This window comes from Protopterus annectens, chromosome 1.part1 (assembly GCF_019279795.1).
Source record: "Protopterus annectens isolate FY-2018-M chromosome 1.part1, PAN1.0, whole genome shotgun sequence".
Taxonomy (NCBI): domain Eukaryota; kingdom Metazoa; phylum Chordata; order Ceratodontiformes; family Protopteridae; genus Protopterus; species Protopterus annectens.
This window is the reverse complement of record NC_056726.1, coordinates 1080578045-1080594084: the sequence shown is the minus strand read 5'-3', so window position 1 is coordinate 1080594084 and position 16040 is coordinate 1080578045. Positions and strand designations below refer to the sequence as shown.

At 35.7% G+C, this 16040-nt stretch overlaps 1 protein-coding gene across 1 annotated transcript in view; it reads right to left on the bottom strand.

Moving 5' to 3' along the window:
* The window catches only part of LOC122813602 (acetylserotonin O-methyltransferase-like), a 237282-nt gene that overhangs the window by 210816 nt on the left and 10426 nt on the right, over positions 1–16040 (bottom strand). The gene's annotated exons all lie outside the window — the stretch shown is intronic.

The following is a 16040-nucleotide window of genomic DNA, read 5'->3' as shown; positions in this document are numbered from 1 at the left end:
AATGCCAAAAGGTACATTGTCATCCCCTTTGATAAAAATTCTGTACCCATGAACTACCACATAAACAACAGTCTACTTAATGCCAGATGTGTGATAAGAAACCTTGGGACTCAGGTGAAAAGTAGTCTCTCCTTTGATAATCACATCACCACAGTACACAGGAAATCCTTCTATGTGGCACACCTCATCACAAAAGGGTTCTCAGGCAGGAAAAAAAAGAGGTAATTGTTCCCCTCTACTCGTCACTCATTAAACCCATTATAGAGTACAACACCCCTTTTGGAATGTACCTCACAAGACATCTACAGCAGCTGGAAAGGCCACAGAAGTACCTCACAAAGAAGATTACTGGCCTCAAACAGATGCCCTATACTGACCATCTCAAAAAACTCCAGCTTTATTCTGTAGCATATCACCTACTCCAATGAAATCTCTGCCTAACATAAAAAGCTATGTTAAACCCAGAGCTTTTGGACATGCTACACCTTAAGAAATCTGAATCCCTCCAAGCTACATGCTCTAGGGACCTAAACCTTGTCACCACAATAAACAGGACATGCTGGAGGGATAGATTCCTGCCCCGGAGACTTCCTATACTCTGGAACAAGCCACCCATCTATATCAAGCAAAGTTCCTCATTAGCACTCTTCAAGAAATATCTTGATGAGTGGATGGGAAATACGAAATACACCCTGGGGATCACTTCTGTGGCTCTGCTTGACAGGGGCACAAGAAATTAACTTTCTTGAGTGGCGTAAGTCAGGGAACCTTGTTGGCTAGGCTTACTTAGGCCCTTGGGCTGATAGCCTAGTACCTACCTATGAACCTATATGGCCAACAATATGATCATTTGAAACATGGAACATTCTGAATGGAGATTGGCGTACAGTGTGGAATGGGACATTTTCTGTTTACTTTGCTGTAGTGTGATCTTGGAGTGGGTATATTTAATTAGCAGGAGGTGTGAGGGTAAAGAAGGGCTTGTTCCCCTTCAAAAATGTGAAAGAAAGCATTTTTGTTTTTATTTTATTTGATGGTCGATGTTTTGGTACTTCGATCATATGATCATTGACTATATGATGTTCAAAGTTCTGAAACTTTGATCATCTGGAGTAGACCCCTCCGAATACATTTATTTTCCTAGATTCAAAACAATCTCATCCCCCAAATTTTTCTGTTTATAGTTTCTCTTCTTTTCTTAACAATCCTTATCTTCTAATATAATCACATCCTTATAATGCATTATGCGCTATTCCAAGACACCTATTCTTGTTACATTTTTATACTATTTACATGTATTGCTAGAATTCTCAGTTTTTCTTTTCCTGTTTTTCTTATTTCCCTTTGCTATTGTTCTCCCTTGTTTATCTTTTTTCTTATTTTCCTTCATACTTAAACCTATATATTTTCTTTTCCTGTTTTTTACCCCTTTTTTTCTATAGTTGGGAGGGTGGCCTAATGGTTAAGGTGTTTGCCTAACAAACACAACGTATAAGGTTTGACTCTCACAGGGGATAATTGGCTAGGCTTAAAATGGATCACAAGGGCAGTTATCCTAGTACTAACCTGGGAACCTATACAGATTTTTCTTCCTTTCACTACTCTTCAAATTTCTCCTTCACCTTCCCTTATCTCTGATCCCTCTTCATTTTCATCCTTCCCTTTTATCGTTCCTTTTACTTGTTTGTTCTATCTACTTCATTTCCTGATAATGACTGTTTTTCTTGTTCCTTCTCTTGTTATTGATCTCATCTTGTTCTACAGCTTGTTCTGTATTTATTTGCGTCTCCTCATTTATATTCTCTTTACATTCCATCCATAATTGTCCTGTTTTTTCACTTGAAAAAACTTTAATTTGGAGGGCGGAGCCTGGATGGCTAACTGAAAGCAGCAGTATTTTAGAGCTCCATATAACTAGTTAAAGAAGACAGGAAAAAATATTCTTTTTTTTTCTTCAAAGTATAAAATCTTATAGATAAAGGACTAAGTTACATAATTAGAAACTTTGGTGAAGTTTTACAAATAACTTCCTGTCAAAAAGCTTGGAGATATATTAACTTGTTAAAATGAGCAACTCAAGGAATTCTCACCAGGATGCTGCCTTAAAGAAGGAACTACAACAGATGGCATCTACCCTGCAGGAGTTGTCTTTGAAGATGGATTATTTTAAAGAGAACCTGGAAAATCTTAAAACAAGCAGTCAAAACAGGCTGACACCCTCAAAGAAATGCTACAACACCACCAGACAAGGATAACAGGAATAGAGGTTTCTCTAAATGACTTAGAAAGCAGACTTAAGGAAGAGGAAACACAGAAATGTTTCAAAAAAAAAACACTTGGTTGGTTAATAAAGTAGATGACTTGTAAAATAGAGAAAGGAGAAATAACAGCAGGATTTTCGGATTACCTGAAAACACAGAAGGTGAGGATATTATTTCCTTTTTATCAAGCTGGACCCTTGACTTTTTAAATTTAAAAGAAGGACTTTCCTTTGGCATTGAAAGGGCACACAGAGCTCTTGGGAAACCTGCCACTAACTCAAACTCTCCTCCTAGGTCAATAATTATCAAATTTCTTTCAGACTTGAACAAGGAACTGATTTTAAGATCTGCTTGGAGGAAGGCACCTCTAAAATATATATTACAAAGACATGCGTCTGGAGCATTTCTCCCAGGGCATTTGCTGAAAATTGGCTTTGTTCCAAGTTGGACTTTCCCGGTTAACAAATGTTAAATAAATAAAAATAAAAAATAAAAAAAAATAAAATGTAAACAGAGCCTGATAAGATTTGATAATGACTATTCATCTAGAATAATGGAACAAAGGAAAAACGTGTGGCCAATGATAACGTTTCTGAAACAAAATAACATCAAGGCACAACTTGCATATCCAGCTAAGATAAGAATACTGTATGCCAACGAGATGAGGACTTTCACTGACTTAGAGGAAGCTTCTTCATTTATTAAAACTACTAATGTGATTACTTTACCAGAAGATATGGAGTGGATGTCACCTTCTCTCAAGAGAGCAAAAGAAACAAATGTCTGGAGAGTCATCAAAAAGAAGAAGCAAAAGACTGATACTGTTACAGCCAAATCTCTGAAAGCATCTAATATGATATGAATTGTTTTAACATTACTTTAAAGGACCAATTTTACTGCTTGGAATTTTAAAACAAAGGTAACTAACTACTGGAATCTTTATCTATGTTTTGAAAATAGATGACACATGAGAGTTTTCACATTACCTCATGTATGTAAAACAGGGTACTTTTCTTTCACAGAAGGAGGGTTATATAGCACATAACATATTTATACTGTAAATCAACATGCATAGTATATGTGTATTTTCTCTTAATTTTCTCTTTTCTGTCTCTCTCTCTCTCTCTTCTCTCTTTTCTCATTATTTATTTTAACTGCATCTTGTCTCCCTTTCTAAATGTTCTTCTATTTACTATACTAATATAGTCTGTATATATTTAATAACTATACATAGATAAATAATAGTCTAAAATAATCTAGTTTTAAGGTAGACTAATTGGAATAGTGAACTTAATTAATTGTTATTACAATATTTATTAGATTAATGATGGTCATTGTTATGCTTATTGGGGTTGGGGACATGTTCGTGATTAACTCTGAAATGTTCCATTCATGTACATCTGTCCTTTGAATTATTTCCTTTTCGTATTAAGAAATACATAAAAAAGGAGGGAAAATGTACTTGTTGGTCAAGAGAAGTGAATCTTTCTTCACATTCTATTTGTGTTGCCATAGCAACAGTAAACACTTGCTGCAGTTTCTAAGGACACTGTGAACCTGCGAAGTTCATTTAGCCTCACAGATAACAAATAATCAGAAAAAGTAATGTCTAGTTATTAAAATGGAAAAAAACTAAGCAAGGTAAAATAAATACATAATAGGACTATTTGTAAATATTTTATGATTTGTCCTCATAGGATTACATATTCCTGGAAACACAACTGAAATGTTCCCAAACTACATGTACACTTAAATGTAGCTGCTACATTAAAAAGTATTACTCAGTTTAACATGCTGATTCCACAAGCTGTCTGCACTGCAAAAGTTTCATTTTATATGTTACTTTCCCAAACTACATGTGCACTTAAATGTAGCTGCTACATTAAAAAGTATTACTCAGTTTAACATGCTGATTCCACAAGCTGTCTGCACTGTAAAAGTCACATTTTATATGTTACTTTCCCAAACTACATGGGCACTTACAAGTAGCTGCTTGATTAAAAAGTATTACTCAGTTTAACATGCTGATTTCACAAGCTGTCTGCACTGTAAAAGTTACATTTTATATGTTACTTTCCCAAACTACATGTGCACTTAAATGTAGCTGCTTGATTAAAAAGTATTACTCAGTTTAACATGCAGATTCCACAAGCTGTCTGCACTGTAAAAGTTACATTTAATAGGTTCATAGGTTCATACTAGGCTATCTGCCCTAGGGCATTTAGAAGCCTAGCCAGAGCGTGTATGGCTTTCACCACCCATTTTAAATTAATTTTGCTATGCCCTTTTTCGAGGTTAGTATACTGTGCCTCTGTCTAACAGTGACACAGAAGTGATACCCGGGGTAAACCTACGATCTCCCATCCACTCATCAAGATTCCTCTTGAAGAGAGTCAATGAGGGACTCTGCCTAACCTGGACTGGGATTTTATTCCAGAGTGAAGGGAGCCTCTGGGTTATGAATCTGTCCCTCCAGCATGTCCTATTTATTTCAGTGTTGAGGTTAAAGTCCCTCGAGCGCATAGCTCGATGGGATTTGGATTTTCTGAGGTGCAGCATGTCCATTAATTCCGGGTTGGACATGGCTTTATACGTCAGGCACAGATCGCCTCTGAGCAGGCGGTATGCCACTGAGTAGAGCTGGAGCTTCTTTAACCGGGCAGCATATGGCATCTGTTTGAGCCCCTTGATCCTCTTGGTGAGGTACTTTTGGGGTCTTTCCAGTTGCTGCAGGTGTCTGGTAAGGTACATCCCAAAAGGGGCATTGTATTCAATTATAGGCCTGATGAGGGATGAGTAAAGAGGCACGATGACCTCCCCTGATCTAGATGTGAATCCCTTCATGATTAGGTGGGCTATATAAAATGTTTTTCTAACCACTTTGGCCATGTGGTTGTCAAATGACAGATTGCTAGCAACTTGGGTCCCCAGGTCCCTAATTACTTCTTCTGTACTTAATGGATTACCACCTATGTGGTAATTTGTGGGCACTTTGTTTTTGCCAAAGGGGATGACTATACACTTTTTGGCGTTTAGCTTGAGGCCATGGCTCTGGCACCAGTTGTCTGTTTCTATGAGGCCCTTTTAGAGGATGCTTGTGTCGGCTGGAGAGTCTATTATGGTGCCCAGTTTGCAGTCATCTGCGAACTTGGTCAGCCACAGTCCTTCCATGTTGGCCTGTACCTCCGAGAAATATACACCGAACAAGAGAGGTCCCAGGACTGAGCCTTGTGGGACGCCACTTGTAACTGGTTTGGAGTCTGACATGGCTCCAGCAATTCTAACCATGTGGGTTCTGTCCTTGAGCCAGTTTGCAACCCATCTAGTGACATAGGGGTTTATATTTAAGCTGGTGAGCTTATCTATAATGCCCGAGTGGGGTATTGTATCGAAGGCTTTTGCAAGGTCCAGGTAGGCTGTGTGGACCACCTTCCCCTTGTCAATGGCCTTGGTGACTGTTTCAAAGAAATCAACCAGGTTTAAGAGGCAGGATCTGCCCTTAACAAAGCCGAACTGGGTAGGATCCTGTGTCTGTAGGTCCCCAATATCTTTATTTATAAGGTCCATGATGATCCTTTCCATAGCTTTACAGACTAAGCTAGTGAGACTTATGGGGTGATAGTTTCCAGGATCTGTTGAGGCACCACCTTTGTGGAGAGGGACCACTGTTGCTGTACGCCACTCTTTGGGTACATATCCTGTAGTAAGGCTGAGATTGAACAGTAGTTTTAGGTTTGGGTTTAGCTCTTCTTGGAGTTCATGTAGGATGCAGCCCGGGACACCGTCTGGTCCCATTGATGCTGTGTTTCTTGCTTTGGAGAGGGCAGCTCTTACCTGAGCATCTGAGATGTCAGGGGGGCTGCACTCTGCTGGGATAGATATTAGCCCTTTTGGTGGGGAGGGGGGGAAAAGTTTGCGTTGAACCTGTCAGCTAGGATGTTGGCAATGTCTATGGGTTCGGTGTATTTATTGTCATTTTGGACTAATTCTGAGCATATCTGGGAATTCCCACCCAGGTTCCTAACATAACTAAAGAAAGCCTTGTGATTATCCTTAGTGTCCTGTGCAATTTTTCTCTCGAAGCTGGCCTTAGACGATTTTATGAGTGCCCGTAGTTTTTTGCTAATACTGATCAGAGATGCCTTCCCTTTTTGGGATTTTGCTCTATCATGTAGTAGCTTCTTCCTTCTATTGTATAGTTTGTTTATGGCTGGGGTCCACCAGACAGGACTTCTGCCTTTGGAGGATTGGGTCTTGGTTTTATTTGGGATTGCATGATCCATGCATTCCTGAAGGTGTTCATAGAATGTGTTTATAAAGGATTTTGCGGTCTGGGCCGTATTATCCACAGGCCCGGGGGCTTTGAAGGATTCCACCTCGGTTTTGAGAAGTGTGAAATTTGCTTTAGAGAAGTTTTTCACTGTGGTTTTCTGGGCATGGGGTGGGGTCGGGATGTGAATATCCAGTGAGATTAGTTTATGGTCTGATCTTACCAGTGAGTGATACACTTCTGGTCTGGAGCATAGAGTCCCCATGTTGGTGATGATCAGGTCCAGTATGTTTTCCCCTCTTGTGGGAGTGGTAACAAGTTGTTCCATAGCATTTGAGTTTATAAATTCTAGGAACCTTTGGGCTAGGGTGGTGGAGCTAGAGTAATGCTCCCAGTCTATGGTTGGGTAGTTGAAGTCACCCAATATAATGGTGTTTGGAGAGACCTTCATATTTTCCAGTGTTCTCAGGAAGGCCGAGTGGGGTTCCTGGGTTTGGGAGGGTGGTCTGTAGCAGGCTATAAACTGGAAGGCAGTTTTACCCACTGTTAGTTGCACATGGATGCAATTTTATATGTTACTTGAAAGTGTCAGTCTCTAGAGCACATGAAGATACATATTACTTTTTGCAACATATTATCTTTGCAGTTATCTCGCACTCTGTACAAACTCAATTGATAATTGATAACTATTCATTTAAAATATCAGTTTAAATATTAAATGTGCCCTTGAAATGCTATTGACATTTTGACAAAATATAAACTGTAAAATGAATAACTTGGGGGGTGGGAGGATGACATAATGGTTAAGGTGTTTACCTTAAAGACACAAGGTGCAGGGTTTGATTCTCACATGGGGTAATTGGCTAGGCTTCAAATGGCCCAACAGGGCAGTTAGCCTAGTACTAATCTATGAACCTATGAACCTATGAAAGAAGTGAAGTAATGCATAGATTTCAAAGACAGTTTTTGACACTACAGTAAAAGTATATATATTCACAAGGAAGTATTGAAATGTTTTAGTCCTCCAGTTAAAAAATCCTACTGTCACCATTTTGCGATATCAGAAACTTTGAAGAGCTAGGAAATTACTATTATTTGTCTTTATAATAATTATTAGACATATGTTAGACTCTGCTTAGTTTAATGAATTGTGACATATGTTTATGAGGAAAAGTGGACTCAGTTACTCACATTGGACTACACATTCCTGGAAACTCAATTGAAATGTTCCCAAATCATTTGTGAATTTAAATGAAACTGCCTGATTAATAAGCATAACTTACTTTAACAACCTGAATCCATAAGCTATCTGCTCTATATATGCTACATTATATATGTCACTTGCATATGACAGCCTCTAGAGTAGTCAAAAAAAACATATTTTTGCAACATGCTATATTTTCACTAACCATACATTCTAAACTAACTCAATTGGCAACTGCCAAGTTATTTATTTGAAACATCAGTTCAGATATTAATTGTGCCCTTGAAATGTTGTTGCCATTTTGGCAAAAAAAAACCTGAATTGAAAAAGGAATGATTTGAAGAAGTGAAGTATTGTACAGATTTCAAAGACAGCTATTGACACTACAATATAGCTAGAAATGTACACATGCAAGGAAAATTTGAAATTCTTTATACTTTTAGTTAAAATAGATTATTGTTAACTTTTTGCTTTATCAGAAAATTTAAAGAGCTAGGAAATTATTCTAATTTGTCTTTATAAAGTTTACTAAAGTGATGTTAGTCACTGACTTGTTTAATGGATTGTGAGTCATGTACAAGACAGACTACAGAATGTTATTTCTGTTTACCTATGTTTGCTGAATTTCTTTTATTAGTACTGATTTAAAACAACGGAAAGAAAGGGAAGGGAAATCTCTGTTTTTGGTCAAGGGAGGAGAGGATTAAAAGTATTCTAACTGCCCCGAGAACTCTCTAAGCTGCTCTAAACACTATTCAATTAATACTTACCTAATTAAGTCTTGATTACCATATAGGTACCTTCACATTCATTCTAGACCTGATGTGATTACCCATTCTGGAAGCAGGAGGTGCCCTATGCAGGATGGGAATTGTCAGGGTGATCATAGTTCATTCTTAGACTCTGCTTTGTAAATCTATAAATATGTAAAAGCACTGCACACTAGAATGTAGGGCACCTCTACTCAGAGTCAGGATACCACTGATACACTTATGAAAAGACATGGTTTAAGTTGAAGTTGGTGAGCTGAAGAGTGGGAAAGTAAAGGAAGACAGTACACCTACAGTAAATTCATATTTCATTGGTAATCACTCATTGTTTCCTGTAGAGTCCTTTTAGTCAAATTATTTTAGTAATAATCTATTTGTTGTTGGCTTATTTAGTGTATGCTCCTTTGTTTAATTTAATTTATCCAAAATGACATATCTGACATATTTGTGATCACTTAAGGTTAACTAAATACTAGATATTTTCTAAGTCAACATATTAATTGTTTACACTACTAACATTCCATCCTGATTTATAAAATATTATAGAACAATAATAGAATAATATAGAATTTCATATCTCTTTAAAGAAAATTCTCCATATAATAATTTAACATATGGAGCTCAGTTGATATTGGTGGTTAAAGATATGATCCAATAGATCTATCTAAAATTCATATTTACTTGAATTTGATACTTTAGAATTAATGTTTTATAGAAGTACTTTTTTAAAGCCTGACCAAAATTTTACCCTACTTGTATTTAATGAAGAAAGAACATTAAATTACACTCCCAAGTTTACACCCATAAAAATAGCATTCAATGTTATTAGAGAATATGGTATAACTACTATAATCAAAATTAGAAAAAAAGAAGCAAACAGTTTCTTCCAACAATAACTTGAAATGGCTATAACATTCTTATCATTAAATACTAATGGCTTAAATAATGCAAATAAAAGATCAAACTTACAAAAATATTTAAATCTAAATAAGGCACAAGTAGTATTTCTCCAGAAAACACATTTCAAGACTAATCAAAGCTTTATTTGGAACCTTAAGGACTATACAGTCTTAGCTCAATCCTCCTATAGAACAAAGACAAAAGGAGTATCAATTATCTGGAAGAAAAACACAATCACTCCAAAAATTATTTATAAATATGAAGACAAAGACGGTCTACTAGCATTTGTTATAATTAAATTTAATAACAGAATATGGACCTTAGCTAATCTATATTAGTTCACAGGAATTGGAGCAGGAATGGTTAAAAAAACACCTATATTTTATTTTATTTCCAACAATTATAAAGGAAATCTTATACTGGGAGGAGACTTTAATTGTACCTTAGAAGCTTCTGAAACCACCAAGAAGTCTTTTAGCATAGCAACTATTTCAAAATCCTTAAAAAGATGGATCGATTCATTTCATTTAATAGACAGATGATAAATCCTTATTTTCCCATAAAGACCATAGATGTGGAACACAAACCAGAATAGACATATTATTCATAGTTCAAGCTTTACAAACAAAAATCCTCAACTTCTCAGTAGTTCCATGCCCCTTCTCAGATCATGACTCTCTGATAATGAAGCTCCAAATAGAGTTTAAACCTTTAATCCTCTCAACTAGAATTCCATCATATATCATGAAAATTAAAGAATTCAGACCCTGGATGTTGTTAGAACTATAATTATTTCTTGAAATTAATAATACAACAGAAATCAGTAGAGTTATGGTTTGGACTCATTAAAAGCATATTTATTTGGTAAGATCCTTAGCTGGTACAAAAATAAAGTCAGAGAGTGGGAACCTAAATCATTAAACTTGCAAACCAGACTCTTGACAGCAAAATCTAAAAAAAAATCAGAATTGTCCAGAAGTCAAAAAAGAAACAGAGGAATTAAATAAAAAATATAATGAAATTCTAACAAACAAAACTTGTCTAGCCTTGGAAAAATTAAAAATAAACTCATTAGCCACCTCCCCCAGATATCTACATAACCTATCTACAAGAATTAAAATACAATCTAAAGCAAATAATATTAGTATATATCATGAAAAGAAAGGGAAAAAAGTATCAGATATAGGAGACATCCTTGAAGTATTTCGGTCCCATTATATGGAACACTTCAAAAAAGAAGATTTAGATACCAACCAAATAAACTTGGATACAAACCTTATCAATATAAAGAAAATTCCCGAAAACTTAAAACTAGACCTACAAAAACCTATATCCTACAAAGAAATTGTTGACAAGATAAAAGAAAGTAAATCTAACAAAGCTCCAAGGATAGATGGTATAATTATGGAATTTTACAAACTCTTCCCTTCAATAGTAATCTCCCTTTTTCGTAAAACTTTGCAAGAAGTCCAATCAGAAGCAAAAATTCCACCCTCATGGAAATATTCTCTCATAACAACACCAATTCTAAAAGATAAAAAAACCATCAGACCTTTGCACCTCATACAAACCTATATCATTACTGAATAATGATTACAAAATATTCATGTCCTTCAATGACAATTAATAATGATCAAACTGGATTTTTATATAACAGGCACACACATGGTAATATTAAAAAGGATACTTACTCTTATAGATTATGTGAATAAAGAAGACTTGTAATTGGATTAGACATAGAAAAAGCCTTTGATTCCCTCAACTGGGAGTATCTATTTAAAACTTTAGCATTATTTGAATTTCCTCCTCCCTTCATCTTATTGCTAAAAAACATATATATTAAAAACTTAGCCTACATTAAATTAGTCCTTTCACCGCAGAATCTATCCATATAATGAAAGGTACTAAACAAGGATGCCCCCTTTCTCCTATTTTATTTGCTTTGGCTATAGAAATACTTGCAGAAATAATACGCAATAATCCAAGAATAAAAGGAATAGAAGTCTATGACCAGTACATATCTAAAATAATGCTTTTTTCTGATATTTTATTAAACCTATCAAATTCCAGAGAGTCATTAGGAGAGCTAGAAGAAGTAATGGAGAAATTTTATAAGATTTCAGGTCTACACTTTAACAGATCAAAATCAAAATTTATATTTTTAAATAAGAAAAAAGAGCTACAAGTTACATCCATCATATTAAAACAGGAACTTACGCTAAATTATTTAGGAATAGTGTTATGCAAAAATATAAACTAAACAATATTAATAAATTATAAAAACATTATTGAAACAATAAAAATATATATATAAAAAGGTGGAACAAAATTATATTAACTTTTGAAGACAGATTGCAATTAATAAAAATGGTCTTATTGCCAAAAATACTATATGTTGCATTAGCAATACAGTTAATTCCTGAAAGATGCATTCTTAAAGAAATAAACTCATATTTAATAAAAATTTTTATGGTACCCAAAAAGAATAGAGTAGCTCTAACTCATCACATCAGACCTTGGAAACAAGGAGGATTGAACTTCCCAGAAATAGAAACATATATAAAAGCATATGTGCTTAAAACTACAATAGACTGGATAAACCCAAATTATTTTGCCAACGAGAAAGAATTATCAATGACTATATTAACAAATGAATTTAATCTGTTTAAAAAAATTAACAGTAGAGAAATCAAACAAACCCTGGTACATACTATACATAAGTATACAATATAATATAACACAACCTTCTAAAACAACACTGATTAATCATTACATCAATTCCTTTAGGAAACCTATCAATGCAAGCATAGATCTAAAACTTTGGTTTGACCTTTTAACCCCATTTATCATCACTAAGAACTTTCCTCACAAAATATATAGGGAAACAATAACCTCCTAGGAACAAAACTGATTCTTATGCTGGTTTCAATGTGTAAATAAATTAAATATTTTAGATATACATATGATAAAAACTGCTTCCAGCACAGGACTGGTTAACCTTACAAAGCATTCTAATGTACACTCAATATTTATGTAGATTAATTAATACTTCCTCATTTAGAGATATTTCAAATCTAATAATTTTTCTGTATGAATTTATATATAATAGTTGTGAAAAGAAAAAATTTAATTTCAAATCTATATAAAGAGTTAATAACATATAAAACAATTACCAAACCATCATACTGGCAGTTCTTAACAAAAGGTCAGTCATTGCAGTTAACAGAAGAAATTAAAACTAACATCTAACTATCAGTTAATTTCACCTGTAACACACAGTACTGGAAAAAAAAAAATAACTGGAAATACTTGCATAGAGCATTTTTAACACCAGATAGAATTAAAACGATCAGTACTACTACAAATAGTTTTTTGCTGGAGGTGTGAAAAGTCAAATAAAGCAGACTAGATTCATATTTTTTTATGAATGTAATAAAATTAAATCATATTGGAATGGAATCAATCCTTTTTTACAAGCTTTATTTAATGAATCCTTTACCTTAACTAAAGTATTGATTATACTAAATGTAAATAAAGGTTCCTACCTGAATAAGACAAATATGTATTTGTTATTGACTTGCTATATCTAGGAAATGCGTAACCAGAAGGTGGAATTCAAATACACCCTCGACCTTGGAAGAATTCTACACTTTACTGAAGACAACTGCATCGATGGAAATAAAAATCAAAGAACTACAAATCTATCCCAGACCGTTGGTAAATAATCCTTGGAAGAAAGTTATATCTTTGTTGGACACTCTGCAATAATCAATATTGTATCTCTGATAACTGATCTGTTAATTCTATATTTAATAACATATAGTATATATAACTGAAAGTCAGGCTATTGTAAATATTGTATATAGTTGTTTAAAATGATATTTAAAAATATTGTGTAAATGTTATTTTAATTGAAAATAAAAAAATATTTGAGGAAAAAAAAACTTCAATTCATATATTTTTGCATCGTGGCCTTCCTTACCACAGATATAACATTTCCTTTTATCACAGTTGTTAATTAAATCATCTTTACTACAAAAAAAGATGTTTTCTGTTGTCGACAATATTTCATTGTGCCTTTATTACCATCTACATTTATTAAATTTGTAATATGCATGTTTTCATTTTTCATTTTTAGTACAGCATTTTATTCCCAACTCCCAGTCCATAAGCCTTTATTGCCATGTATTTTACTACTGTCCATAACTTTCTTACTTAAGTTCATACATGTTTACTAGGCTAATGACCACAAGGATCTTTTTAAGCCTAACCATGTATCCCAAATGTCTGACAAGCTCTGGTGCCCTTGATAAGTGTAAGTGGGAGCTTGGGAGATGAACCAGTTACAGGCTGCTTGTGTACGTTAGAGACATAGGTGCCAAACCAGGGGTGACTTTCCTGCTCCTCCTGTTCCCCATAGAGTTGCACAAGTTACACTTGAATTGGGTATGCAAGGAACCCTGCTTCACAGTCTTTAGATAGCCATTTATTGTCTCTTTTTCATCTTCAGTTCAGAGTTGTATATAGATTTATTTTGGTTTCTTAGTTAAATACTTGGAACACATATAAATTCAAAAGGTTACAGTTTTTTATTTTTTTCATATTCTCCCCAAAACCTCCATGCTCTGCTCAGTTTCAAAAATAATTTCATAAAACTTACCTTTAGTAATACGAATAAAAGCTCTTACCTCTTCTAGAGTAGTGCCTAAGGGGGATATTATATCTCAGCTAACACGCCTGTCCATCCCTTTATCTTCTTTACTGGTTATTCTACTAAGAATTTATTTTTCCTGGCTTCTCTCTTATCTTCACCTTCTTTCACCATATTTGCATGTTTTTCTCTTTTCCTTCAACAAATCGTCTGCTTATTCTTTCATTTCATCCATTATTTCTTTCCACAATACAGCTCTCTCACTCTCCAGCTCACTTTGCACCCTCAGATCCTGTAATAAATCATCCCAAAACCCTCCCAATCTGAGGGCTCTAATAAGTATGCTGGAATAACTCCTCATTGTCCTGGGATGTTCAGCCATGTTCACCATCTCTCTTTGCATTTCCTTTACCTCTTACCTCTATCTTTACCTTTATCTCTACCAGCAGCTCCTCTAGCTGAAAATATTTTTACTGACGGCTAGACTGCCTTCTTAATATCTACACTGACAGCTGCACCACCATCTCAAGTCTTCCTGCATATGTCCTCTGAACACTTCACACCTAACGTTCCCTCCAGTCCCTCCTCCACACTCGCTTGGTCACCCTGCATATACAAATCTGTACTACATGATGCAAATGCAGTACTATCAGCCATCATTCTCCCTACTTCTCCAGGCTGCCATTGTGCCTGGAACAGAAGCAAGAAGTGCCATGAAATGGAACCTACTCACACCAAACTAGAGTAGGGGAAGTTCCCTGATGCTCTGGCCAATTTTCTCCATGCAGTATAAATGCAACCTTGGATCTCCCCTGAAAAAGAGGCCATTAACCTAGTAGTGCTAACCTGGCCATCATAGGATAAACAAAAACATATTCAGATATGCTCAATAGACAGTGGACAAGCTGACTTGGTGCCCAATCAGTGTGCCTGCTTCTAATGCTTTTGAATACTTATGACCATTTGTTGTATAAGTACCAAGGATACAGGAGAGCTGCCTATGAAAAGACCCCCAAAACAATTTGATGTGTTAATAGCAAGTTTTGACAATTACATAGGATTACAGCTTTTTGACATTCACCGTTTCATTTCTAATCACAGTCACTATTTTGCATACTATGTTGCAAGGAATGATATTTTTATCCCACTTCTGTCATACATTCAGTTTTCCTGAGCATGTGTGTGTGTGTGTGTGTGTGTGTGTGTGTGTGTGTGTGTGTGTGTGTGTGCACATATGTGTGGGAGTGTGTGTGTTTGTCCACACATGCACGTGTGAGTGTGTGTATGTGCACTCATATGTGTGCATGTGTTTGTGTGCGTTTGTGTGCACATATGTGTGTGCATGCATGTTTATACATGTGTGTGTGCATACATGTGTGGTATGTGTGCATGTGAATGTGTGTGCATATGTGCATGTGTGTGCATGCGGGTGTATGTGTGCATGCCTGTAATGTGTGTGTGCCTGTGTTCATATATGCATTGTGTGTGTGTGTGTGTGTGTGTGTGTGTGTGTGTGTGTGTGTGTGTGTGTGTGTGTGTGTGTGTGCATGCTCGCATGTATGCTTGAGTGTGTGTGTACATGTGTGTGCTTGTGCAGTCATGTATGCGAGTGTGTGTGGGTGTGCATGCATGTGTGTGTGTGTATGCACACATGCATGTGAGTGTGTGCACACAAGCATATGTGTGAGTGTGTGTGTGTGTGTGCACATGTGTGTGTGTGTGTGTGTGTGTGTGTGTGTGTGGCCATACATGCATATGTGTGAGTGTGTGTATGTGCACACATATGTGTGCATGCATATGTGTGTGTGTGTGTGTGTCTGTGCATGCATATTTGTGTGGGTGTGTTTGCGTGCATGTGTGTGTGTTTGTGTGTGTGTATTTGCATGCATGCATGTGTGTGTGAGTGTGTGAATGTGTGAGCGTGCATGTGTGTGCATGTGAGAGTATGGCATGTGCATGCTTGTAGTGCGTGTGTGTGTGTGTG